We start from the raw sequence: 13685 nt of genomic DNA, 5'->3' as shown, positions 1-13685 counted from the left end.
GCCTGGGCTCTGAGCGTTAATTGGTATCTTTTAAGTTCCAGACGCAGTTTAGAATCTAACCACCTTTCATGGAATTTTTTCTCTTGGAGACTGCCTTTCTCCTTCCAAATAACTGATTTATGACTACATTCTTTTAAAAATTTATTTAGTTTGATAAGACTTGATATCTAAGATGATAGACCATTCCTTGGGTTATTTTCTACCTATGATTTCCAGTTATAATAACTTTTTTAACCTGTTTACAGGGCTGCCTACAGACAGAGAAGCTCTTCCCATGGTTCCATGTAAGTAGTCTTCTTATGATGCCGTTGGAGAGGTATGTCTTTAAATTAAGGGATTCTTTCCACGTCAGTTGAGTTGTAAGGTCTTGCTTGCGTATGAAGCCATGTCTTGCTGACTCTCCTTATGGCCTGGTTTCATGTCACATGAGGCATGTGTTACAGGTCAGGTGCAGCAGCAGTGTCCGTGATGTGCACGTTATCCCTTCTGGCTTCTGTAGAACCAATATTTAAAAAGAGGGAGTTTCCTCCTTTTGTTCTAACCTTTCTTCTTCAGAGTCAACCTGACTAAACTGTCCAGCAGGGGCCTGGGAGCCAGTTGTTAGCATGGGCTGAGTGGACGGTGCCTTTGTCCCGTGTTACAGCAGTGACAAGTGTGTGCTGTGGCCGTGATGGCATCGTGTCCAGGCCCCACGGACACCTCTTTGTGGCCGTGACTCCAGTTTTGCAAAACTACCTTGAAAGGATTCCTTTTAAATTTATCCTTAAGATGCCTTTGTTTTTCTACAGCTTATAACTGTTATTTTCTAGAAGTGTTCAGTGGTCTTGCCCAGAAGGCTGGTGTGTTCAGGCTGGCGGCTGATGTCATGCAGTGCCGGCTGTGCTCACACGAGCCCCTCACCGCGCCCTGCAGGGCAGGTGCTTTTGTTCTGCCCACTTCTCAAGGCTCGGGGAGACGACGTCTCTGTGCTTGTGGGTGGTGAGACGGGGGTCTGAGCCAAGGCCTCTGACCTCACGGGCCCGCGTCCACATTGCGATGGCAGGATAAGTGGGAGGTGCCTTGATGACGGGATGTGGGCTCCAGACTCGGTGTCTGCCCTTCTCTTCCTGGTGGCCTTGACTGCAGCCCCGAGAGGCCACCGCGGGGTCCTGGGCTCAGCCCATCCTGATCGGAGAGCGCTCGCTATGAGCACCACAGTGACCTTCCGGTCTTGTCGCCAGCAGTCCCCTCAGGAGACACGAGAGACGGTGGCGAGGAGTCAGGGAGCATGTGCACACGGAGACTTAGGGCGGGTGGGTAACTGGACGCCCGATAGTTGAAGGGGAAAGTTCTTAGGTAACAAATTGCTTGAGCAAAGACCTTAATTGCGCTTTCATTCATTCAGTACATATTGATAGGGCCAGCCACGCTTCTGGAATCCCAGCTTCCTGTATTACATCTGTGGGGGTCACACAACATAAAAGTAATAAGCAGATGCATCACGTAGTGTGCCAGGTGGTGAGCTTGCCAGGGAGGAACAGAGAAGGGTCGGGGTCAGGGCTGCACGGGCAGTGGATGGGGGTCAGGGCGGCCCCTGGGAAGGGGCATCTGAGCAGAGCCTTGGAGGCACCGGGGTGGCCCCTGTGAGTGGTGGCAGGTGAAGGGCTCCAGGCCCAGGGGAGCCAGCGAGCGTAGGGGCGGGGCCCAGAGATGAGGGCAGCGGGGATACACGGGGGCCCTTGCTCACTGCGGGCAACGCTGCTGAGTGTGGGAGCGGCGAGCGGGTAGTCTTTTTTCTCCGTGTTGGATTGTTTTTGCAAACTAAAGCTGTTATAATACCTGCTTCTTAGAGGACATCCAAATCCCAACTGGCTTGGGACCAACTTTGTAATTGTGCAAATCTGGATCTAATTTTCACAGAAATCCCGAGGGAAGGGCCTCTGGAACTCAGGCGTATAAACAACACCCTGTGAGTGCTGGGCCTCTCTCCCCTAGACTTTGGTGTCGCCCACATCCCTCCCCCTGGCAGGCCGGGCAGTCTGACCGGCCTGCAGTTCTGGAAACAGCCAGCATGCTTGGGTGGGGCGGGCTGGCCCAGGCTGCTCCCCCTGTGCGTGTGCATGGCCCCAAGGGCCTAGTGTGGGCGCTAGAGGAGGCCCCGGCACCCAGGCAGAGGCAGAGATAGCCGGGCAGTGCGAGCTGGCAGGACTGTGATTCTACAGGACTGCAAATCCCCTGAGGCTTGGTTAAGGAAAGGCAGCAGGCTTTTTATAGGGCACCTGTGGCCTCTTCTGTGAGCGGGGAGGGAGCTGTTAGGGGCACTGAGCTGGTTGGAACAGAGATCAGTCCGCTTCCATTGGCAATCTCGATCTCGATTGAACCCTGCAGAGTCTTCCTGTGGGATTCCTGGGTGGGAGTAGGGGGTGATGAGCCAGAAGGGAACTCATCTGCAGTGGATGTTCCCCAGAGGACGTGGTGGCTCCGGAAGAACTTGTTTTCCCATTTGCACATCTTCCGAGAACTTTCCACACTTCCTTAGAGTCGGGCAAAGGGCAGTCTTCCGTGGAGCAGCTGCAGATAGGCCTTTCCCCGCCGCCCTGTGTGCCTGTGCTCACATCCGGCTGGGACCCTGACCCCGGTTTGTTTAGCGGGGACCTGGGCTCCCACAGCCCGCCCCACGCCCCCGCCCATCTCGGGGCTAGGCCTTCGGCCACACTAAGATCAGGGAATCAGCAAATAGTGATAATGAAAACCTTGTTGAAATTTTTATTTACTTTGAAGTCTTTTATTCTTTGTAATACTGAGAAAGATTATTGGCTTTCTAGGCTTCCCACCCCCGGCCCTGCATTAAGATAACGACTTTCACTACACAATTGGAAAATATGAAAAAGAACTTTAAAACTCACCTATAGTGAGGGCAGACAGAGGCCCCCGACCGGGACTCCTCCATCAGGGCCTCCTTCCCCCCACACTACCCGCGTCCTTCTTGGTGACCCTCCACCTGCAGCCTGCGGTTCACGGGGCAGCCCTGTAATCACCTTCTCACAAACACCCCTGGTCCTTCCTGTCCCTCCACTGTCCCCTCCATGCAACAGCAGTGTGGTGTTGCCCAGAAGACCATGCAGCCCTGAAGACTGGCCAAGGGCCTGGGGGACCCCAAGCCCGCCCCAACCCAGCCTCGCCTCAACCCCTAGTAAGGTGTGCTTTTATCTGAGGCCCTTCTTGTGCATCTGATCTTTCTTCCTCAGATTTCTAGTGTAATCAGGTTTCAGCCTCTGCTGATGACCGCGCCTCGTAATTCAAGGAGAAAAGCGGAAATAGGAAAATTGTGGAAAGCCTGATTAAAAAGCAGTCAGACTCTCAGCCCCCGCTCCCACACCTGGACAAACCGCTTCCCCACCCTGGCTGCAGGCTGGAGGGTGGAGCGGAGGCCCCGGGCACAGCAGAGGGGACTGTCCTAAACAGGAGGTGGGGCCGCGCTCAAGTGGATCTGGAGCCCTGTGGCCCCAGCCCCTACCCAGCCGGCCCCCAGAGCACTGGCAGCCTGGCGTGGGCCTTTGGGCGCGGCTTGGTGGAGCAGGCAGGCTGACGGGCTCAGGTGCTGCCACTCGGGTGGTGGGGCAGGGGGATGAGGCTCCAGGAGTAGATCATGGGCTGCCTCCTGCTGTGCTTGAGGGGTCAGAGGCCGGTGGGTCCCTGGCTGAGAGTTTGGAGGTAAAGTAACACTAAGTACATAGAAAATTATGCAAACAAGCAAGCCTCTCACTCACTCCAGGAAACACATGTACAAGAGGGAGATGCAGCGTGAGGTGTGAAGAGCAGGTCCACGCTGCCTGTGGTCCCTGCTGACAGCCGGTGGGCGGAGGTGTAGCACTTGGAGGGATGGGGGGAGGGTGTGGGTGGGGTGGAGGTTCATCCTCAGGCTCTAGGAGGAAGCTAGTGGGTGACACACAAGATCCTGGAGTCAAGAAGAGCCGTACAAAGCCGGTCATTGGAACCGAGGAGAGAAATAGCAAAAGAGGGAAAAGGAGCAAGACGCCTGCGGGGCAGAGGGGGGCAGAGGGCCGGCGGCGCGGCTCCCCATCAGCTCTGTGGGACTCTGACTGTTAAAACTATGTACGTTTATAATTGTGTTAAAAATAAAAAGTAAAAGGTTATATTGCAAATGCTGTTTCACACCCCAGAATTTGAAAGCAGTCCCCCAGCCCCTCCGCTGTCTGCTTCCGCCGGGCCGAGCTCCCCTGCATGGCCATCTGGCCCTCCCAGCGGGGCTGTGTCTTCACCACTTGGCCAGACCGTGTGGCCCCTGCCTTGCCGAATCCGGTAGATCTTTCTCCTTGGGGAGCTGAGCGCTGCAGCCTGAGGCCAGCAGGGCCGCCCCTTCTGGTGTGTTCTTTCAAAGGCTCCAGGACCCTGTGCTCTCCTGGTTTTGCAAGTTTGTTTTGCGTCACCTCCTCCTCCTTCCCCCGCTCCCCGCCACGACGCACAGCACATTCTCGGTGCTCAGAGAGGACCCCGCTGATGGTCGGTGCTTGGGGACTACGGGGTCCAAGGCACTGCTGCGGACATTTTGGTCTGTTTCACTCCAGGTTCTGCCCCTGGGGTTAAGCTGCATGCATACTTCTGTGCTCTGCTTTTAAACAGAATGGTATACGGCAAAATGTTCCACGTTACCATTTGAAAACATTATTTTTAAAAGGTTGCATAGTTTCCACTATATGGATGTAGGTGTTATTTTGTTCAATCACTCCACTTCTGTTCAATATTTGGATTGTTTTCAGATCTGGCACTAGTACCGGTAGTCGTGAGGTGAGTTTCCTTGTGCATAATACGTCAGTCTCCTCCTTCCCGAGGCAGTATTGCGGTATTTGCCCACGTGCAATCCCGGGTCAGAGGAGAGGGACATTTTAAAAGAGGCGTAATGTGCGATCGCCCAGTCGCTCTCGAGACGGTAGATTATGGCAGCTTGAGTGCCTGGGCTCCTGGCCCCTGAAAACCTGGGGCTTTATGTGTCTCTAAAAGCCGAAAAGAAGTACAAGCGGGTTGAGCTTTTCAACTAGAGCTGGTGTGTCCTTCCTCGTGTTTCACTGAAGACATTCAGCTTTTATGTTTGCGGCTCTTATTTTCCCCAAAGAGTCGTTCACCTTTTAATGTGGCGTTGGCGTCTGGAGCCACTGCATCAGTATCTTCCTCTGTGACGTCATCTTCTATGGCACATGTACATTTGGAAAATGCTTTCCCCTCCTGAAACGTGGGTAGTCACTTCTGTTTTCTTTCCTGCTTTTACTTTTTGCATCGACATGTGTAATCCACTTGGGATTTAATTTGATATATGTTATTGGGTGAATATATGTTATTTTTGCTTACAGATATTGAAAACACTATTTATTAAAAGTTACTTCATTTTCCCAGTGATTTGTGCTGCTACTTTTGTCCTATGTGTGCATCTTATATGATAACGTTGTATATACTAGTGTCTATTTCCGAATTCTGGAACTGATCTGTTTGCTCTTGTGCTGGTGCACTGCCTTAATTATTTTAGTTTGATGGTATATTTATTTGGGCTATTCTTGGTACTCAATTTCTAGATGAACTTTAGGATGATTTTCAAGTTAGAAAGCTGATCAGACTGGGATTTCACTTCAGATGCATCAGCCTATGATTTAAATGGCAAACAGCTGAGATTTTCGCAATATTCAGTTTTTAAAAGAGGAAGATATTCTATTTCTTCATTTATTCCGTTATTAGCCTTCAGTTACATTTTATAGCTTTCTTGCTGTAGGTTTTCTCTTTTGAGCTCTTTTCTAACTTATTTATAGTATCTATTTATTGTAATTGGAATTTTTCCTATTACATTTCTCTAATATTTAATAATGTATAGGCAAGATATCAATTTTTATGTATTGCATGCGGCCATGCTTTAACTGCAATAGGTTTGTCAGTTGAATTTTGACTTATTCCTGACTTGACCCAAATGTTTTCACCGTGAACTTCACAGTGCTTGCCGTGGCTGGCTGTCTGGTACATCGTGTTCATCAAGTTACACAAGTTTCCTTCTGCTGCTCTTCTATTAAGTTGTTTTTTGAAATCAAAAATAAAAGTTGCATTTTACTAAATGCTCATTACTGTTATTAAGATAGTCACAGGATTTCCTCCTGTGAGAAATTCCAGTGATGAAATTCCAAGTGTTGATTCTTGGAATAAATCCTGTTAGGTCTTATTGATACTTTTTAATCTCTTCCAATTGTAATACCTTTTCAGTATTTTATTTGGGCTAGAATGAGGGTTAATAATAGGGTTAGGGCTGGAGTTCAGGTTAGTACTAGGATTGGGTTCGTGTGAGCACTAGTTATTGTAAAGGTTAGTGTGAGCATTACGGTTTGGACCAGGGTGATAGGCTCTGTACGTTTCTGTGTCCGACCCAAGGGAGAAATGCCCTGGGGCCTTAGGGAGCCTGGCTCCGACCTGAGGGCAGCTACTGTGGAGCCGTGAGTACCGAGAGCAGCTGCTGAGCCCATGGGGGACAGGACTCTGCTGGCACACAGCGCGCCCCAAACACGGTGGCTTCAATGTGGTCAAGGCCAGTTCCCTTGGCTGTAACAGGCCTGGGGTGGATGGGTTGGGCTCCACGAGGCCCCCTGCCCAGAGGCCACGCCCACCCCACGCTCTGGGTGGCCTGTCACTCTGTGGTCCTCCCTTGCTCTGTTGTCTTGACCTCTAGCTGCAACTACTCAGCCGGTGGGAAACAGAAGGGTCGTGATGGAGGGCAAGCAGCTGCCTTTTCAGGATTAGAAGCCCGAGTCATACCAGCTGCGTCACAGTCCACAGGGCCGCTGTATGCTAACAGTGTTATGTGGCACCAAGTGGACTGCGGCAGTGTTAACGCAGGACAGCTGTATGCCGGCAGCGGTCTGCGGACCAGGTGTGCGCTAGCCGTGTGCCGCGGTGGTCCCACACCCCTGGAGGCTGGGCCAGCCCCGTGCAGCCACAGCTCTGCTGGCACGGAGGAGGGAGAGGGGTCTAGGAGAATGGCCAGCCGTCTGCACAGGCAGGGATGAGGCGTGTGAAATGTGAGGAGAGGACCGCAGAGGAGCCCACCGGCTGTGAGGGCGGGATGTCGGGAGGGAGGGAGCCCCACCTGGCCGCTTCCCACCCCCAGGAGCTCTGCCAGGGCCCTGTCCCGGGGTCTCGCTGGCAGCGGTTCTGGCATCTGTGGTGCATCCTCCTGCCCCGCCCCCCCCCGCCCCGCCACCCGCCACGCCAAGATAGCAGGGCCTGCAGGACGGGGCGGCAGTGGGCACCAGCCACTGTTGGAATCGTGGAGACGCAGAGCTCGTGCTCCGAGAGGCAAGGCGTTTCCCCATCCTCTGGAGGAGCTCGAGGAGCGAAGGAGAAGTGCAAGTGCGGGGGCTGCAGCCGGCGCGGGGCTGCTCTGCGGCTCCCCCGCCTCCCTTCCAAGGTTCTGACTCGCTCTTCCTTCCGCCAGGTGTCTCACAGACCCGGCACCTGCCCTGGGGCGCTGCCCTACTGGGCCCACCGAGGTCTTAAGGCACCCGTTCCCTCCCTCCTCCCTCCCTTCCTTCTCTTGGCTTTTCTTTCTTTTTCCGTCGAGCATGTTCAGTCTGGGCTCTTTTTTTCTGCTCTTAGAGACGCTGGCGAGTGCTGTTGCCCCAGAGCAGCCTGGCGTGAAGGGCTGATAGGTTTTCGTGGGATGACTCATTCCTTCCTCCCTCCACTGCCTGCGTGTGGCCAGGCTGTCTGGCGGCCCTGCGCAGAAGCAGTGATGGAGCTGAAGCTGTGTGGCTGGCCCCTGGGGCCGGGGAGGCGTGCGGGGCTGGAGGACGGGTGGCCGCCGGGTATACTTCAGACAAGCAGGAGCCAGCCTCTCTGTGTGCTCTATTTACAAACGTGCCGCGTTCAGTAAGCAGCTGGCGGCTTAACCCTTGCTCTGGCGAGAGGGGTTAGGTGCGCCCCGGGGTGGAGGGCTGTGCCCCACCTTCAGCCCTGGTTAGGGCAGCCTGGTGTTTTCTTTACCGGGGAGTGTCTTGCACGGCCACAGGGCCAAGGATGCTTCTACTTCTCCAGTTAAACACACCAGCTCTGCTCATTCAGGCCTCCATGCTCTTTCTCCGGAACTCAAGTGGCACTTATGGGTTATACCATTGGGTTTAGCGCTTTGGCATCAGGGAGGCTGTCTTCTCTTTGATGTGAGGAGTAACCATTGGTACGCTCCAGTAACACTGAGCTGGAAAGAGGTTTTCAGTGTGGGCCTTCACCTTTTCCGAGAGCTCTGGCTGTTTCACTCTTTCAGGGCACAAGGCTGTCAGCCCCTGTAACCGAGTCCCTGTGCTTGATTTTACCCACCTGTCTCCCAGCTCTGCATCCTAGCACGCCTTTCTGAGCGCACGTGCTCCTTCTGTGTGGAGCTGAGGCCTCAGGCCACACCCAGCGGGCTGGAGCAGCTGGAGCGCAGCTGTCCCTGGGCGCACAGCAGTGAGCTGTTCTCATTGTCCCCTGTATTAATTCGGCAGAGTGTGGGTGAAAATCATGGGAAGAGAACCTTCCAGTAGGATCCCTCCTGGGCCAGTGGAGTCAGCCTGGGGGTCTGGAGACTGGTTCTGCTTCCAGCCCTTCTCCCAGATCACCCTGTGACCTTGGCACCTTGGCTAGGTCATTGTCCCCGTCTGTGCTGCTTCTCCATCTGTGAGACTGGGTCTCCTTACCTGTCCTGCCCAGTCCCAGAGCAGGAGGTTCAGGCCATTTAAGCTTCTACGGAGAGGGCAGGGAGCGTCAGGGTCTTTCCAGGGGTAAATGTAGGACCGTATGAGAAGATGGTCATAGTATTTGCTGTGTTCCAGGCAGAAGTTCCTCCCTGGGTCCCCACAATTCTCCAAGGCCTCTGATTAGCCTGTTCTGTCAGCAAAGAAACTGAAGTCAGCACCAGAGCAGAGTCAAGTCCAGAGCTCCCCTTCCAGACCTTCTCGTAACCCCTTCACTTCACCACTATTAAATGGTATGAAGTTCAGACTTCAAGTCTCATGGCCAGGTTATCTTCCAGGAAATTGGGCCATTTTCCGTTTCCACAAGCAGTCTTGGAGAGTGCCTGTTATAGCCCAAGGTAACACTGTGCGCTGGTACAAACGGTTTTTCTTTTTGTTTTTTTCTCTATCAGTGAAGTTGAAGTTTTTTTTTTTAATTGAAGTATAGTTGATTTACAATGTTGTGTTAATTTCTGCTGTATAGCAAAGTGACTCAGTTTTACATATATATACATTATTTTTTAAATATTCTTTTCCATTACAGTTTATCATAGGATATTGAATACAGTTCTCTGTGCCATACAGTAGGACCTTGTTTTTTATTCATTCCATATATAATAGCTTACATCTGCTAACCCCAACTTCCCACTCCATCCCTCCCCCAGTCCCTTCCCCCTTGGCAGCCACAAGTCTGTTCTCTACGTCTGTGAATCTGTTTCTGTTTCATAGATAGGTTCATTTGTGTCATATTTCAGATTCCACATATAAGTGATAGCATATGGTATTCGTCTTTCTCTTTCTGACTTACTTCACTCAGTATAATAATCTCTAGTTGCATCCATGTTGCTGCAAATGGCATTAGTTCGTTCTTTTTTATGGCTGAGTAGTGTTCCATTGTATATATGTATCACATCTTCTTTATCCATTCATCTGTCGATGGACATTTAGGTTGTTTCCGTGTCCTGGCTATTGTAAATAATGCTGCTGTGAACATTGGGGTATATGGATCTTTTTGAATTAGAGTTTTGTCTGGATATATGCCCAGGAGTGGGCTTGCTGGATCATATGGTAATTCTATTTTTTGTTTTCTGAGGAACCTCCATGCTGTTTTCCAGAGTGGCTGTATCAACTTACATTTCCACCAACAGGGTAGGAGGGTTCGGTTTTCTCAGCATCCTCTCCAGCGTTTGTTATTTGTAGAGTATTTAATGATAGCCATTTTGACTGGTGTGAGGTGGTACCTCATTGTAGTTTTGATTTATATTACCCCTATAATTAGAGATGTTGAGCATCTTTTCATGTGCCTATTGGCCATTTGTATTTCTTCTTTGGAGAATTGTCTCTCTAGGTCTTCTGCCCATTTTTTGATTGGGTTGTTTGTTTTTTTGTTGTTGAGTTGTATGAGCTGTTTGTATATTTGAAATTTAAGCCCTTGTCTCGCATCATTTGCAAATATTTTCTCTCAGTCTGTAGATTGTGTTTTCCCTTTGCTGTGCAAAAGCTTGATTAGGTCCTATTTGTTTATTTTTGTTTTTATTTCTATTGCCTTGGGAGACTGACCTAAGAAAACATTAGTAGGATTTCTGTCAGAGAATGGCAAAACGTATTTCTTTTCTCCAGGCTGAGAGGGAAGAAAGTATGGTAAGGTGAGGACTGAAGATGTCCATTGGATTTGGCGTCCTGAGAGGGAAACTCAGCTCAGTGCTGCCAGAGGATGCCAGGGTCACTGGAGAGGGAGCGTGTGGGTGGCGGTTTAAATGTCTGACTCTGAGAACATGGGTCTAGGGGAGAGTTGTCTGCTTGTTTTTTAACAGAAGCTATTTGAATATGTTTAAAACCTGAAAGGGAGTTAGTAAAGAAACAAATTTTGAAGATTAAGGAGACAGAGAGAGCCTGGAATGCTGCTGAGATGCTGGTCTCCAAGGAGTCTGGCAGTGGCCTTTGGGTTTAGAGCACAGGGGCTTCTGTTTGCCAAGAGTGGGATGTTCTCTTACGCAGTCAGGTACCAGGCTTTGACCCTCAGACCGTGCTCCAGTATCTTCTGTGGGTTCAGTGCCTTCTGGCAGTGCGGCTTCCTTCCAGTCCAGATCCAGTCCAGATCCAGTCCAGGGTCTGGTCTTGGATCCACTTGTACTTGGTTGTCTGGGGTCTTTAGTCTCCTTTAATCTGGAACATTTTCGCAGCCTTCCTGTCAATTTTCTGACATTGGCATTGTGAAGAATATGGCGATATATATTGCAGATATTTTTTTCCATTTATCTGTCATAAATATTTTCTCATGGCAATTTTGCCGTGCCAAATATTTTTATTTTTTATAAAGTTCAATTTATCTATCTTTTATTGTATCTGGGGTTTTTAGTCATAGCTGGATAGCCTTTTCCTACACTCAAATTAAAGAGAAAATCACTCATATTTTATCTTAGTACTTGTGTAGTTTCATTTTTTTGTTTTTTAAAAAATTTTCATTATTTTTTTCTACAGGCTATTTATTTTCTTATTTTATTAACTTCTGTTCTTATTTCCTTCCTTTTGCTTTTTGGGGTTCATTTTGCTGTTCTTTTCCTAATTTATATTCGATTTTTGCTCATTGATATTCAGCATTCTTTTCATATAGATAAGCATTTAAAATTAAACATTTCTTTCTAAGTACAGCTTGTTGCAGTGCACAAATTAAGATACATAGTACTTTTATAATCCTTAATTTTGTTATGTTTCTACTATGACTTCTTTTTGGACTTATGAGTTATTAACAAGTGTTTCTCAATTCCAAACACATGGAGTTTTAAAAATATGTTAATAACATTAAATGACACAAATGAACCTATTTACAAAACAGAAAGGAATTTATGGTTACCAGGGGGGAGGGGCGTGGGGGAGGGATAGTTATGGAGTTTGGGATTGACATGTACACACTGCTGTATTTAAAATGGATAACCAACAAGGACCTACTGTATAGCACAGGGGACTCTGCTCAATATTATGTAACAACCTAAATGGGAAAAGAATTTGAAAAAGAATAGGTACATGTATATGTATAACTGAATCACCTTGCTGTACACCTGAAACTAACACAACATGGTTAGTCAACTGTACTCCAATATAAAATAAAAAGTTAAAAAAAAATAGATAAGCAACAAGGATATATTGTACAGCATAGGGAAATACAGCCATTATCTTATAACTTTAAATGGAGTATAATCAATAAAATTTTGAATTACTTTGTTAAAATACATACATTATGTTAAAAATATACATTGTTATTTATATATACAATATTTTTCAATATTTTAATTTCTTGGTTCACTGCATTGTTGGCAAGGTGGTCTCTGTGTTCATCGTCTTTCACGTGCATGGAGGATGGCTCGTGTGTGATCGAGCATCAGAAATGTTCTGTGCTTCAAAGCAGAGCATATCCCACTGGCTTGGAGTGTAAGATCTATGTATGTCCACTGGATGAAGCTTGGAAATCTTGTTTAAATTTTTTCTATCCTTTTAAACATTTTTCTCTAACTGATACATCAATCACTGTGAGAGCTGTGTTTAAATCTGCCAGTGTGATTGTAAGTTTGTCTTTTTCTTACATTTCTGTTCATTTCTGCTTTGTATAAAATGTTGACACTTTCTTGGAGGGTACATGCACGTCTGGAACTGTTGTAATATCTTACTAATAAATTGAGCCCTTTTATCTGTACGTGATGTGGTCTATATCTGGTCTTGCATCTTTGCCTTAAAGTAAATTTTCTCTGATATATTTGCCCAGCATATATTTTTCTTCCTCATTCTTTCAGTCTCTTTGTATGTTTTAGCTGTATCTTTCAAGATGGTATCCAGTGGAATTTTTTTTCCTCTCTGACCATCTTTGTCTTTTACAGATTGGAGAGTTTAGTTTACTTTCATGTACTTTAATTACTTATAGATTTGGACTCCTTCCTACAATCTTAATTTGGGCTTTCTGTTTAGTTCAACTTTTTAATGTTTATTTTTACTCTTTTCTTCACATTTTTGATTGACAGATTATTTTTTTCCTCATCAGTTTTCTCCTTCACTGTATAATTTTGGTTTCTCTTCTTTTCGTTTTTGTCTTACATGTGTACTTGATTTATTAATGTTTAAAGTTAATCAGTATCTTTAACCATATCCCAAATGATACAAGAATCTTAAAATACTTTATCTTTGGTTATCCTCTCCTGACTCACATGTTATTTTCATTCTCTGTTGTTGTATATTTAACACCATGCAACCCTCTTTATATTACACCGTCACTGTCCGTTTAGATGTGCTCACGGCCCACCACTGTCTTTGCTCTTCATTTCTTCTTGTTCTTTAGATGCTGCTGCTTCTAAAGTGCATCATGGTGACAGTGTTAGTAGAAAACAATTTTAAACCGAAAACCTTCTTTATTTTCCTTTTTTGTTTTATTTTTAATGTTCAGAACATATTTTATTTAATAAGTCATTCTGAAGTTGTTTTACCTAAGATTGCTTTCAAAAATTAAAATCAGTTCTAATGGGCAAAATTGGCATGCAACATACTCTTCTTTAGAAAAAAACTTTGTTTACATGTTCAAGAGTAGTGATATATCTTTACCTTGTTAAATACATATATGATAGGGCCATAATGAAAAGGGGTATCGTAGGAATAGTTCAAGTATCCAGTAAAAAATTACTGTTGAAAAACCAACAAATCTTTTCAGTTCTGTTCTGGAAGTCTAGTGTGTTGACTTACTTGTTGGATTCTTGCCAGTGGGAGGTTTTTGTTTTTTGTGTTTTTTTGTGATTATTTTTTCACTGCCTTATTTCCTTCTCTATGGTTGTTTAATTTTGGCTTGCAAATCTACCAAAATCTGCCAGTGTCTCTATTTATGACTCCTAGAAATTATTTTAAGTTTTCAGTAGCATTTTTTTAATTTTCATTTTTTCTCTTGTTACAGCTTGAAAATCCTCATGA

General features: G+C 47.2%; 1 protein-coding gene across 13 annotated transcripts in view; it reads left to right on the top strand.

Moving 5' to 3' along the window:
• The window catches only part of PCBP3 (poly(rC) binding protein 3), a 213542-nt gene that overhangs the window by 82544 nt on the left and 117313 nt on the right, over window positions 1-13685 (top strand). For 12 of the 13 annotated variants that reach the window (XM_060297682.1, XM_060297681.1, XM_060297680.1 and 9 more), the window contains exon 2: window positions 246-284. The exons of the other annotated variant lie outside the window; for it this stretch is intronic. The gene's annotated coding sequence lies outside the window, so the exon portion shown is untranslated. The remainder of the gene's footprint in view (window positions 1-245; window positions 285-13685) is intronic. 13 annotated transcript variants of the gene reach the window in all.

The sequence above is a fragment of the Globicephala melas genome, chromosome 4, assembly GCF_963455315.2.
Source record: "Globicephala melas chromosome 4, mGloMel1.2, whole genome shotgun sequence".
In the NCBI taxonomy this organism is placed as follows: Eukaryota; Metazoa; Chordata; class Mammalia; order Artiodactyla; family Delphinidae; genus Globicephala; species Globicephala melas.
The sequence above is the reverse complement of the archived record's forward strand: the minus strand, read 5'-3'. Positions and strand labels throughout refer to the sequence as shown.